The sequence below is a fragment of the Excalfactoria chinensis genome, chromosome 9 (assembly GCF_039878825.1).
Source record: "Excalfactoria chinensis isolate bCotChi1 chromosome 9, bCotChi1.hap2, whole genome shotgun sequence".
Taxonomy (NCBI): Eukaryota; Metazoa; Chordata; class Aves; order Galliformes; family Phasianidae; genus Excalfactoria; species Excalfactoria chinensis.
In genome coordinates this window covers 9739623-9753867 of record NC_092833.1, presented here as the reverse complement: position 1 = coordinate 9753867, position 14245 = coordinate 9739623, and the positions used below count along the sequence as shown (strand labels likewise).

Sequence of the window (14245 nt, the reverse complement as noted above, 5' to 3'; positions counted from 1 at the left end):
TGAACACCTGCAGGGACAATGACTTCCCCACCTTCATGGGCAGCCTGTGCCAGTGCACCACCACTCTTTTTGAGGATAAATTTTTCCTGATATCCAACCTGAACTTCCCCTGGTGCAACTTAAGGCCATTCCCTCTCTTCCTATTGGATAGCTTATGGAACTTCTCAGTGTGAAAGCCACCTGCACAGGCTGCATAGAGCATGTAACGTTCCTCAGGGGATATACAAAAAGCCTCTCAGATGAACACTTTCACCTGAGTAGACTGCAATAGCCCACTTCAATAGCTGCCTCTGGGACAAATCCAAACCTTATACCATGTGAATTTCAACCTGGATTACCCCTCGCTTACATACAGTTAACTACTCATGCGCTGGCTTTCAAAGCCTTCTCTACGTTTGCTTCTCCCATCACCCTGCAAAAGCAGTCAGGCTTCCCTGACCAGCTGTTGGGACTAAAGCTTTTCTAAAGGCTGCACTGGGGATGTAAGGAGGATGGTGGAGGATGGAGTACAGGCTTCGTTGCTTACACTTGGTAGGATGTCCCTCAACCCTTAACAGAACACGAGAGGCACAACCAGAATGTGGCTGCAGCACTAGGAATCCCACTAGGAAAGTAAAAAAGAAAGCTATGAATTGCATGGAGATCAGAATACTGAGGCACATAAACTGAGCCTCACACATAAGTGTTGTTTTAATGTGAGAGTCTGTGGCAAAATCAGTATTTGTGAGAGCACCCAAGTCTTTCATACCCTCAGTAAACACTTCACAGTTTCAGTTTTCCTCCATAATATGAAAAAAGAAATAGTGGAATTGCTGAATGTTTCATGAAATGGAAGCTCTTATTTTCCAGTCATCTGTACTCAGCACACTGAAAACAGCACTTAGCTAGAAGCAAAGCCAGTAACACCAAATTCGGGACCATTAAAAGGACACAAAGTAGCATAGATCCCAAGGATGAGTTCTTAATAAACTGTTTTGCACACTATCTGGCAAACTCACCAAGTCACAGAAAGCCTACAGCCATCCTGGGAGATGGGAATGGTTGTGGATCTGGCAGACTGGGGACAGCACAGTGAGAGATGAAGTGAGGATGCTCCCTGTGCATTGCAGCCAGCTGTGAATGAAGGGGCTCCGAGTTAGCAATGCCAATGCTGAAGTGCAGCACCAGGTACCAGGAGAGAGGTGCACCGATGTCATCTGTGTTAAGCTAGCATAGGAAAAGGTAGGCATAACCACTTGGACACGTGAGGACACGCGTATTAGGCAAAATACAGAGGTTTGCAAGAAGAAAAAAATTAGAAGTCTGTGAGTCTGTCATTCATTAAAATGACAGTTCTTGAGAACACAAACAAACAAACAAAAACAAACAGAAAAATCCCTACACAGAAACTAACAAAATAATCCGCATTTCTCTTTGGGTTTCTACCATCATGATGAGCCGGGCTTCCTAGGCACTGATCTATAAGCACTTCCGTACATGGCAGGCTTCAGTGGGGTCAGTTCTCAATTTACAGCATTACAGGAGAGCAGAATCCAACCAGTGGGAAGAATGAACAAGTGTTACTTGACATTTCTGAAAGAGGGGCACGCGGACTGCTAGGAGCACACATTCTTTCAAACTGAGTGGGCTTAAGTAAGTTTAAACAGCAGAATAGAACCATAAAAATAAAAGGCAAATTATGATTCTTTAGGAACGGTGATGCATGACTCAAGTATGTACATGCCACAAAACACTCAGTAATATCGTGTACCCAATTAGGTAAATCTTATTCCAGTAAACAAAGCTTATGGAACTTGGGAAGATAAAGGGATTTGAGATAAATCAGGATATTAATGGAGGAGTTAACTCATTTTAATCCAAAACCAAAACAAACCAAAATAAAATTTATTTCTCTGCAGAAGGCCAGCATACATCCAGACAACAGGACATAAATCTTGCCATGGCTCCACTGATGGGCTCACATTATTCAATAATAATGCAAATGACATCTAAAAAGTTGCTGTGAAAATGCTGCAGATAATTAAATTCAGTTGAACACGGGTGTTAGAAACGACAGTGCAGTGATCGCATTTGCTGGAACATAAAGAAAGCTGGGAAAGACTCATTGAGGTCAGAAGACAGTTGCAGGGAACACAGTGTCATGTGTTTCTCTCTTATTAAATTAAAATGCCATTGGCCTTCTGAAGCACAGAACAGAAACGAGAATATGTTTGGGATTATGGAATTTAAATTAATACCTTCCACTAAAAAGAGGAATACACTGTGCTCTGATGGGAGAAAAATAAGGTGATTTAGCAGACAAGGCTCTTTGCTAGGTATTAAAATAGCATAATGTGCTGGAGTTTATCAGTTACTAAAACCAAAAAAAAAGAAAAAAGAAAAAAGAAAAAGAAAAAAAAAGGTCTACGAAGGCTCACAGAAGTGACTGGTTGGGTTCCTTTCTATTCATACAAAGGCAGGTGATAATCTTACAAGGTGCGGGGGTCCATTGTGTTTCTGCTTTCACTACCTGCAGCCCTTTGAACATCATGACTGATAAACAGACAAGCAGCCAGCACATGTTGTTTTCTTTGTGAGCCTTTGCCTTCTTTGTATTTCCTGGCCAAATGAGGGCGGATGTGGTAAGAAATGTCCTGTTATACCTGACAGCTCTGTTCAAGTTGGCACCGATGCAGCCTTTGGCCCTTGTCCCTCTCTGTAATTCCGCACATCTCCTAGGGAGCACATGGGGCTCACTTCTTGACACTCACTCCATGGCTTCATCTGTGATCAGCAATAAAAGGTAACCACTCCTTCTCAGCATCTTTCATTGCAGGAGCTGTTTGAGCAAATTCTGCCCTGGAACAGGCTAAAAGAATTCATCTCTTTCCAATCCAAGTGATCACAGTATTTTTGAATATTTCTGCTTACTGGTAGTGCAGCAGAGCAGTAACAAGGAGGGATGGCAAGTTCTGCTTCCTGAGAGCCATACTAACCACATGTGACTCCTACTGCATCCAGCTCCACAAGGTGCAGAGCACTCCAGGGGGAGAACTGTGGCACAAAGTTCAGGGGTTTGTTGAAGGTCAAGGAGTAAGGAATCATCCATCAGGTCTTGTTCTGGCGATTTAGCAAGAGGATCAGCCTCTTCCTCATCAGTATAAAATTGCATCCATTATAAGGCCAAGATAGCAGCTTTTCTGCTTGAAAGTCTACCTTGGAAAAAGTATGCCACACACCTTCCAACAGCAAGTGGAAGAGGAAACAGCAAAAAAGGACAACTTCATTTTGTACATCAAATGAGAAAGGCCAGTTCAGTGCTCATAAAGAAGTGACCTCATAGGAACACACAGAAACAGGAAACACTTCCTAAACTCCTGGTGGAGGAACACACTTGCTGAAATCTCAGCCTCCTCTTGGCTCTGCAAAGGAGGTTCACAGATAGAGAAAAAGAAGTCCATAGGTTCGATAATTTCATAGGTTTATCAGACATACAAAAAGCTCACAGTAGTAAGTTCTTAACAGTTGCACCTCCAGAAATTACAAAGAGATTTAATGTTGTGCGTAAGGAAGGCCTTGAGTAACAAATATCTAGAGTCAGAGTTAATGGAAAGTGGCTGTTCAGGATGTTTTCATCACAATAATGCTTCCGCTGAAGCTGAAACTTTTAAGACTTTGCCAGACATATTTTGGTGCTAGTGCCAGTGCCTTGGAATGGATGCTTTGGAAAACAGTAAGAGCAGGGTAGCCATACATCGCTCTGTCCACCCACCTCCAGTGCCCTGCAGCTTTGTGATTCCCTCACCCACAGGATGTCTCACAATGCATTTAAAAATCCTTGATTGATTTCTTCACAGCAAATTTTTATAATAGGCTGTGGAAGCCAGTAATACTGTTAGTTTCCTCCTCGTCCTTTGGCAAGAAGTTCTACAGGTTAATCATGTACCGGGAAAAGCTCTCATTACTTTAAAACTGCTTCTTGGAAGCTCCATTTAATGCTCACCTTAGGAGTTATACTGTGAAATGGTAATTTCATGTTCTCCATGACAGTCATGGCTTTATATGCCTCTGTCGTATTTCCTTTCTCAATTGTTTCATTTCTGAAGACACTGAAAATGTCTGATCCATTTCAGCTCTCCCCGGGCAGCAGCCATTCTGCATGCTCCACTGACCTTGTCTCTGCTTCCTACATCATTCCTATATGGCATTTTTTGAGACAGAATAACTGGGACTGCACGCAGCATACAAGGTAGGAGTGCACCAGGGATTCCTAGCTTAGCATAACAATAGCTCCCATTTTCTCTCAATACCTCTCCAAGTAATTTTAGCTTGTTTCTGCAGAGCGAGCACTTTCAGAGATGCCCACAGCATCTGTGAGGCCTTTCACCAAAGACAAAATGGCCACAATAGCACTGCTCATCATTAATGACCACAAATTATTATTATTATCCATGGGTACACTCTCCTGCATGGCTCAGTTTATGCTGCTGTTAGCTCATCAGGTGCCCAGTATCAGGAGGTCCTTCCACAGCTCACTCCTGCCTACTTTTGCTTTCCTTATTCCAAATGGTTTCGTTCTGCCCAGCAGACCGTATCTCCTCTTCTCTCTCTTGCTCATCAAGATCATTTAGGATCATGGTGGACCACACAGCTCTGTCTCCACTGGTAGTTGAGAAACTTGACCCATTTACATTGAGGGAACGCCCAAGTGAGAGAAACATTATAGAAATTATATTAATTATAGAAAGTCCATGATGGATCACCTCTATCCCGATGCTTAGAGCATGACAACATGTTAGGAAAGCAGGATCCCTTGTAAGAGTCCCACTCTCCTTCCCCAGACAATCAGATCTGGCTGACAGATCTCCATGGAGTGAGAAGCTCTATTTTTTCACAGGCTGATGAATTTCAGTGCAAATCCCCAGACATTACCACTTTGCCTTTCACACCTGAGAATGAAAAAAAAAGCACAGTAAAGGTGCCCTCCTTGCAGGTGCGATTCCTCTGCCAGCTCTGCTTGCTGCTCCGTATTCAGCCTCTCAGAAGGGAAAACTGACAGGAAGGCAGGAGATCTCTTCCTGCCTGCTGATCTCGTTGGGCTCTGAGGTCGTGAGAGAGGAAAGCAGATTAAAGGGCCATAATGCGGTCAGCAATGGGAAGTTCTGACCCACAGCGCCCCTGTAATTGAGGTTATTAATCCACAGCAGGCAGCAATGGCTTTGCCTGAGATGTGAGCCAAGCTTAGAGGGCAACAGCTCCTCATCGTGCCAAGAGGCTCAGAGGGTGATCTCAGCAGAGTGAGTCCATCACCGGATGCCTTGGGACACCTTGGCTCCTGTGCCTTCAGCAGGTGGCTGATGAGAGGAAACCAATGCCAGAATGGGTGCATCTTCTAAGCTCAGTCAGGATGTGCTCTTGTGTTGGGTCATCCCCAAACATACTGCAGGAAACATGAACAACTGGCAGGCCCCTCTCCTCACTCAGTAGTGCAACTAATCCATCCATCTCCCAGAGGAAGGCTGAGAGGCTTAAGAAAGATTTTCTGAGGGCAAACGTGGGAGATGTTCAAGAGGGCAGCTGAGATTGGGCACTACAACCCCAATCTGCCCCACTTCCAGGGGCACTTAGAGCTTGTTACTGTCATCCAGATCTGAAACATTTTATTCAGGCACAGTGACATAACACGTGCGCCACAGCCTCATCTAGACAAGCAAGCACTTCCCTGCCTGGCTCCCTGCCTTGGGAGCAACAGCACAAGCAATGCTTTCTGCTTCAATTCACAGCAGCTCAGATCACAGCAGTCACTACCAGGGCACTACAATTCAGACCTTCACTCATTACTGACCACTGAAGAGCACACTAAGACACTCTGGAAGCAGATTGCACTGACAGGGTCATTCCTCTGCAGCAAGCAGCTGCCACCAACACAGCACCAACACTGCAACAAGGACCTTATCAGACCCACATACGGTCTGGTTTTGTGTTTGGGAAAAGCTCTTTTCTGCAAATATCTCCCTTCTGCAGCACAGTCCTTACTGGCATCAAAGAAATGATCCTCAGACTTTCTCAGGAAACACTGTTACTTTTACTTTGGACAGACACTACAAAGAGATCCAATAATCAGCACACTTTCCTTAAAATGACATTTCCTGAAGTCTTTCAACTCTGTTGAAGTATTTTGTTTGACAGTATGATGAAAATGAAATCTCAAGGAGAGATGTTGACCATGTTGAAATGAAACATTTCCATAAGTTTCTCATACTAAATGTGACAATTGCATGGTACCCATGCATGCTGGCTGGCACTGGTGTGAGCAGAGAAGAACATGGCTCCCATCCTCTTAGGGCACAGATTCCACACCACTGCATGTGACAGCTGCAGCCCAGGCAATGCCCCGTGTGATCATTTGGGGTACTTTCCTTCATTTGACTCAGGTCTTTTAAGGTTTACATTGTTAGTCTCTCTCTGCAGCCATAAGAACCAGAAAATAACTAAATATGTCAGGTTGCGATTCTTACGCAACAGCCTGGGGACCTAAGAAAGGCCCCAAATCCTCTAAAAGTTTGCAACACCAGTTTGCAATATTCACACCAGTGACAGGTAACATCGTCAGCTGCCAAGGATGGGAATCTCTGCTGATTTGCAACATGCTCAGTAATGGCCTTGCTCTGCTTCTTCCGCACATAGGGCAGAGCCAGCTCAGACAGAGGTTTACAATGACTATCAACCCTTGGGAAGTCCTGCTTCCTTATGGGAAGGTAAGAACCCTTCTTTCCACGGCAGCTGGAGATACCTGACTTACACTGGAAGAAAAATTCCAGTGAGTTCCATCTCGAAACGTGTGTAATCTGACAAAACATGAGCAAAATGGATTCAAGTGATAGATAAAGCATCACTCTTGGGTAGATCACTATGGCACAAGTCAATAAAGAGAAAATTACAAAAGGCAGAAGTAGAGGGTGGGACTTCAAGAGAGAAATAAAATATGGAACTGACCAAGGACTGTAGGGGGAAAGGTCATATCAGAGAATTTACTGATAACGTCTGAGATCTGGTATGAGGGGTCCAGATTCAAACCAGGCACAGACCAATACTGCTCCTTTAGGTCTGAATTTAGCTCCCACATTTCAAACAATTATTTCTGTCACTTTCAAGATTCAAATCTGGAAGGATAAAGCTGAGCTGCTGTCTTTTCCATGCATGCTGGTCTGCCTGTTAGACACCAAAAACACACCTTGCCTAATTCCCACCCTTGCCTGTGAACGGCATGTGGCCAGTGCACCGGCTCTGCCCACTTGAGGAAAGTCAGCACAGCTCATTACCTGCTGAGGCTATTGGCAGAGCAGCTGCACCAGCTCTACTGTAGGACATGTTCAGCCTCCAGCCAGCCCTGCATTAGCCGTGTGCCTGTCTGTATTAGGACACCCACAGACACCATCCAAACAAGTGCCACAGAATGGCAACTGATAAATTTTAGGAAGCCTGTCCAGTGATTTGCAACCCCGAGACAAGAAAGCACCTGAAGAATAGAAAATGACAATTGTAGACCACAGTCATCCCAAATCCTCAGTGCTGCTCACTTCTTGTCGTTAGCAAGGAGCACTGCAGCCATTGCTCCCCATGCCAAAAGGACTGCATCCTACAAATTCAGTAGCATGAATTGGAAGAAACATTCTGAGTAAGGAGCCACAAGGCTTCCCTTTGCTCCACCTGATTAGGTGGAAAGCTACATCCAAGTCCCAGCATCCAGAAGCTTGACTCTTTCCCCACCATTTTGGTTCCTTTTCTGCTTTATCCTAAGTCCCATAGAAGATCTCCACCCCTCACCCATCTCCTTACCCAGCTGCTGTGCATAGCTTTAACAAGATGACTCAGGCCTAGGAAATGCCAGCTCAATTCCCCCATGGCTGTATTGAAAACATTTATCTTCAGAAGGTCCTCATGGATCTAGACTGGGGCTGGTGGGCCAGGGAGAGGGAAGCAGTGGTTGCTTTGTGAGGGAAAACAGGCCCATAGCCTGCCCAAGCCACAGCTCCTGCTGCTTTCCCTCTGGCTCAGCTCACTCCTGATTAAATCTTGCTGGAACAGCTAGCTGTAAAAGACAGGATTCGTTCTTTGTTTTCCAGGTTGTCAGAGCCAGGAGCTCCTGAGCAGTGCCAAGCATACTGCTAGGCAGCACACTGCATTTGCTTGAGGCTATGAGGGATGGAAAGGTCAGCTCTCAGGGGAGATCTTTCCTTTTCCCTGCTGAGTTACTGCACGTGGCACTGTCACATCATCTGGTTTTATTCTCCTGTGCTCAGTGTCAGGCTGTAATGAAACCATAAGCAACTCAGCATCACTCAGCAGTGGCTGAGAGTGCTCTGGTCCTGCTCTGCAGAGTTGGATTGCACTGCATGCAGAGCTGCGGGAAAGAGACTGATAGCAAGAGACCAGGGTCTCCATTTGTATTTGTTTCACTTCTGCAGCAAGCAAGAGCAAAGCACAGCAGAGGAGTACTATAGTCCTCTCCCTACTCCCTGAATCACCCTCCTGGTGAAAGAAAGAGCTGTCTGGGAAGACCACAAACATCCAAGGTGGTTTAGGTGAACAGCCGATTTTACAGGGGGAAGCAAAAGCAGAAGGATAGTTCTCAAGAAGCCTTTTGTCAGATTGCTCAGGACATCTTTCAGAAAAATTCCTGAAAGGGTTTTTCAAGCCTTCTAAGCAGCTGCACTTTGCCTGGCACAGCATCCCCAGTCTGGGGCAGAAGGGCACCTCTGCTCTCTTATCTAGGGTCAAAGTGGGGACACAGCTCAGCAAGCACAGAGAGGATGCCAGCCCCCTGGTCTCCAGGTAAAATGTGGCCTTTGATGACAGGCAAAGTGCCAGCTTTACTTGCACACTATCGTGGATGTGCCTGGTAATGGGCTTATGTTAAGATGGAGTAAATTAATAATCAAGAGCAATCTCTGAGCTGACGCCTGCTCCAGCCTATGGGATGGGATCTGAGCAGCAAAAACTAGAACAGAGCAATTCCTGGGGAACAAGTCATAGGGAAAAGCCTGCACTGCACTTGTCTGCCAGGGATGGAGGCAGCTGTGCCTCAGAAATCTCTCATTTTAAAGATTCTACCTTCCCACCTCTGCTGCTTACTTCCCCACTTAGGTCCTTGACTTGTGGGAACTGTTGGCTCATGCCTGTTGTACCTTATGGTCTCTTCCTTAGTGCCACTCTCACAGAGGGATGCAGGATTCCTGCTGAGGCTGGTGAGCATTTCTCCCTGGGGTGCACACAAAAACTGCGATTATTGGAGCTGGGCACATGCTGGCTTGCCCAGGGGGAACAGTACTGTGTATAACACTACAGGGAATATTTCCCCATAGCTTAATAATTGTACTGAGATGCGCCCTTTGTTGCTGGCAGCAGTAGGGGTCACTGTAGTGTGTGATAAGTGGGAGGAAAAAGAAAACCTAAAAATAAAAAACTAAGGGAAAAAAGCCAACAAGCTGAAGCACCTTGTGACAACTCACCCCAGAAGCCCTGTCAGTGTGCCAGGACTGCACTACTTGGGAGCCTGGAGGGAAGAAAAAACTGTCCACTGTCTAATGCTCAAGAGCTCTTTAACCCACTCCATCTACAGCTGCTTTCTGTTTCTGGCTGCTTTTAACCTAGTTTTCAAATTCCAGAACTCTTATTTCTGGCTGCAGCTTTCATTAGCAGAGACATGTTCCCCATTCAGCTCTTTCCAGAGATATAGGCTACATCCCCAAAGTGCCTTTGGGAAAGTCATCTGAGGGTGCAGTGCCCTGGAAAACAGGGAGGAGTGTAGCTTCAGCAGTGCTTTTTTCCCCTCAGTCCTCAGGAAATAAACCCCACTGGTAAGACTTCTAGATGAGATTGTTCTTTCCTAACTATTGTCTATTTTGTTTGCAAACCTGATGGAAGAGTCTGTTGAGAACAGAGACCTCTTTTCCTTTTCCTCATCTTTTTTCTTCTCCTTTTGGCAGTTTGGCAATGCTACTTTCTCTGGTTTTTCAGATCTCTATTTCTGATACATGTGGCTGGGGAGGAGGTCTCCTTACACAAAAAGGGTCTCCATTGTAAGTGCATGGAAATGCAGCAACTTTCCGGAACCCCAATGGTCACCAACCCTCAAGCCCAGATTCAGGAAACTCAGAAGAAGAAAAAAAAATCCAGGAAATAAGTTTTCCTAAGTGGGAAGGATCTAAACTGCTTCCAGTCCCAAAGCTCTGTAACCACGTATGTAGAGTATCACACTTAGTTTAGGTCTGCTGGTAGGCTTCACCAGTTCACACACCCAGCCAATTGCACAGTCTGCAGTGTTGAAGCAGAGTAAACCCAGCCAGTCCAAAACACAGACCAAATAGATTTGCATCTGCCTGCAAAAAATAGTGTAAGATATACCTATGACCACTGGCACCAGCTCAGAAGATGTGTTTGGTTTATGGAGAGTAGCGACTCCAGAAGACAGACTGGGGATGTTGGACATTGGCAGCAGAGCTGCTCCCACATGAGCTAAGCACAGTTATCAAATCTTAACAGTACACATTGCAGAGATGTGCATTTCTGTTCCCCCCTTCCTAAGCAGAAGTATTACAGTAGGATTGATACAGGCAGCTCCACAAGCTTCATGCAAGCAACCCAAGGACCATAAAAGAAATCACATTACAAGTGGCCTTAATACTCAAGGCTTTTGGTACCATGTTCTGGCTCAGATATCCTTCCAAGAAAAAGCACTTTGAAACCCAAAAGCACATCCCATCTGTCCACATTGACTGCCTTTCCCAACTTTTTGCTTCTTACAACAAAGATGCCTCTCTGAGCTCCACCTGGTTGACAACTCAATCAAGCCCATGAATCCCTACTTCACTGGACATCATTTTGGCAACCTAGGTCTTTTCAAACCCACACAGTAACAGAAAAACCAAGACCAGGAGCCAAAAGCATGGAATTATTAAACAGCAAAGGTAATAAAGCACTGGAACAATTTAACAAGGTGAATCTTCCATCAGTAGAAAACTTAAAACCAAGAAGGGATGTTTTCTACATTCAATTCTGCACTTCAAGCAGGAGTCAATTGAGGGCAGTCCTGTGAGTTGCTCTTGCAGGAGGTCAGACTGAGAAGATCACAGGAGCTTCTCTGAACACATAACCTGGGAATTAATGCCTGGGAAGAGTTTCTTGTAAAAATCTGTCAAACCACTGACCTTTAAATCCTTACTTATGACTCTTCTGCCATGAAACTACAACACAGGGAGTTTGGAAGCTGGAAAAATGGTGAGAAGGAAAAAAAAACAACCAACAACAACAACCAAGCCAGAAGTTATTGAATAACGAATACCAAGGCACAGTATCAGGAAGATGAAGGCATGAGTGCTATCCTCCACCAGGCTGAATAGGAACTATTCTGGGCTCCTGAAGATCATGGGAGTTTTGCTATTATTGAATTCACTGGTACTCAGTTTGTGTCCTCTGCAGCTGAGCAGAGGACACAGCTTTGTGTTCTGCAGGGCTGCAAAGCCAGTATTGCTCCCAAACACAGAGCAGTCCCAGGGCACAGCCACCTTAGGTACAAACCTCTTATCCATTCATTTTAACCCCCAGCCAAGCTGTCTTTGCAGTTCCAATGCCAGGGTAAAGGATCTGGATATAAACAGAAGGAAAAGGAAAAACAAAAGAAAGCTACCTTGCCATTTGTTATTGTGTTGCTGCTTTGGAATCAGCAAAAATAAAAATCTCCATTGTCAGATCTGTTTTTCTCAATGCATCTCATATAGAAAGTTGGCAGGGAATTGTACAAGGAGAAAAGAAAAGAAAACAAAACAAAACAACCTACCACACATGTCCTCAGAAAGCCACCAGAGGGTAGCAAAACATTTTAGAGAGCAGCTAACAGGAGCCCAGACAGTGCAGCCAGATCTGTACTCGCAGATCTCCTTACCTTCTGGTTGCCAGTTCAGTTATTTGGGGAAGATACAATTTTATTCACCTCTATCCATTTCTTATCCAAAAATGATGCCTTGATTGCTTAGTGGAAGAGAATGGAAACTTATGTTTCATGTTATTCTTGGCCTGTCCCTTAGGAAAAAGTTTGTTTCTCCCTGATTTCCCTCAAGGTCTCTCTGCATCACCCACCCCCAGTCCAACTCTCCCCTGCAGCAGTGAGCAGCAAGCGATGTCTTGAGGTTTTGACCTCCTCAAGGCTGTAAAAAGTACAGGAGAGGAAGAAACTTACTATTTATGGAAAGCTCTCCCCACCTCTCCAAAAGCCTCCATTTTTCCCCTTGCAGATTCCTATCCTAATCGCATGCAAAACCCCTCAGCATTACAAGTGTCCCATGGGGCAGAAAAGCCAGCCCTGCCCTGAATGCTCTCATATATTTTCTGCTGAATGTTTGTGTAGGAAGCAGGGGCCTGTTTGTTAAAAAAATATTATTATTATTATTATTTTATTATTATTATTATTATTACTTTTAAAGTCTCCCATGTGTGAAATTGTCAGCAGGATTATTCAAGTCAGAATGCAAACAACCCTGTTACCCCATTTGAAGAAGTTTGTATGGAGCAAAGAGACCAGCCTGGAGCTCAGCAAAAATAAAATGAGTCTGGCTTTTAAATAGCTAACTTTTCCATGCACAGTCTGCAGGAACCAAAAATAGCTCCTGAATATTTCAGCAAATCATTCCCAATAATTAAAATTGTGATGTGTTTGCTGTCAATCCCAAATGCAGTGAGTGCCATCAGATATACTATTCACTACAAATTATTCACCCAGCTGCAATCGCAGAGTTGAAAATTTCCGTTCACTTAGACCTAAGTTCAAAGAATACATCAAGCTTCTGCTTTCATTGCTAACAAAAAAAACCCCAGACAAATTAACCTTCCCTTGTCCATCCTATTTATTAAATATGGGTGTATCTCACCTAGTAGGTTAACGCTGTAGTGCAGCTGACACACTGCATCAATTGTCAGGTTCCATCCATTCAATGCAGCGACTTTCAGTACACTTTATAGACATAGAAGTCATTAAATATATTTTTATGCAGCTATACTCCAAACTGGAGCTCTGGACTTGCTCTGCCCAGGTGCTGTGCCACATCTGAGGATCAGTCCTTTGGTACAAGGTCAGGAATCAGTGGAGACAGAGGAAAGGCTACCTCAGAGCCCCAGTGTTAGCTTAAAAAAACTACCTTGTAGAAAACTTGACTGTCAACCTTGCCTAATATTTGAAACAGAACATTTACTCACAAGCTCCTTGAAGCAGACACTTTATTTGAGCTAAAGACCTCCAAAGCACCACCTCCTTATAGTGCTGTGAAAAATCTCTTGCATTATCCAAATCCAGTCCAGCCGCTCACTTCGTTTTTTCAATTCACGCAGAAGATGTAATGGAGAAGCAGAACACACACTCAGCACAAGAACACACTCTGGGCAAGGTCTATTAAAATGTCTTTGTAAGGAAAGTATCCAATATTTAAAAGTGACTTCATTTTCCTATGCCTGGGATTAGGACACCTCAAGAGGACAAGATATCTTAGAAACACAAAGCATCCCTGCTAGAACAGTCAGAACACAGGCATCTCAGTTTGAGAATCCCCACCGTCCCCCCAGAATGTCTGGATATTTAATATAAATATATATATATTATATATATATATATAATATACCCATGCAAAACCATGACATGCTGTTATAAATCACTCAGTCAAGCTCTGCCTGATCTCACCTGACACTCCAGAACAGAAGACTGTGAGCCAGAGCAGACCCCTCTTCAAACCGCTATGTGCACTTTGTAATACTGAACCTATCCTTTTCATCATTTTGGCCCCAGTAGTCTTTGTGAGATTTACAACATAAAAGAAAGCTGTTGCCAATGGCCAAAACAGAACAAATATTTGGCAAAACAAGCCTTAAAGCATATGCTGTTGTTAAATACAATAGGAAGACTGCATTTCATTACAATTGCTTGACAACCACTTTCTCGATCTCATGCATTGGAATGTCATCACCTGTTTAACTTTTGCTACACCAAATTAAGTATATCCTCACAAGACAACTCTCTCCCTTCTCCAACTTGCAAAAAGCACACCAAAAACTCTTCCTTTTCAGAAAAACTGGCAAAGAGTACGATGGGAAGCCCACAGAATCCTCACCTGGCTACTGTCTTGCCACTATACTAGACTTGCCTTGACCATATGGGGTTAAACCCATGTCTAAATCCTCTACTTTCAAGCCCATGAGGAGTTCTGTTAAAGTTATTGTG

The 14245-nt window shown here is 44.2% G+C and overlaps 1 protein-coding gene across 2 annotated transcripts in view; it reads right to left on the bottom strand.

The window, feature by feature from the left end:
• FGF12 (fibroblast growth factor 12) overlaps window positions 1-14245 on the bottom strand; it is a 187212-nt gene that overhangs the window by 117697 nt on the left and 55270 nt on the right. The window lies entirely within an intron of this gene.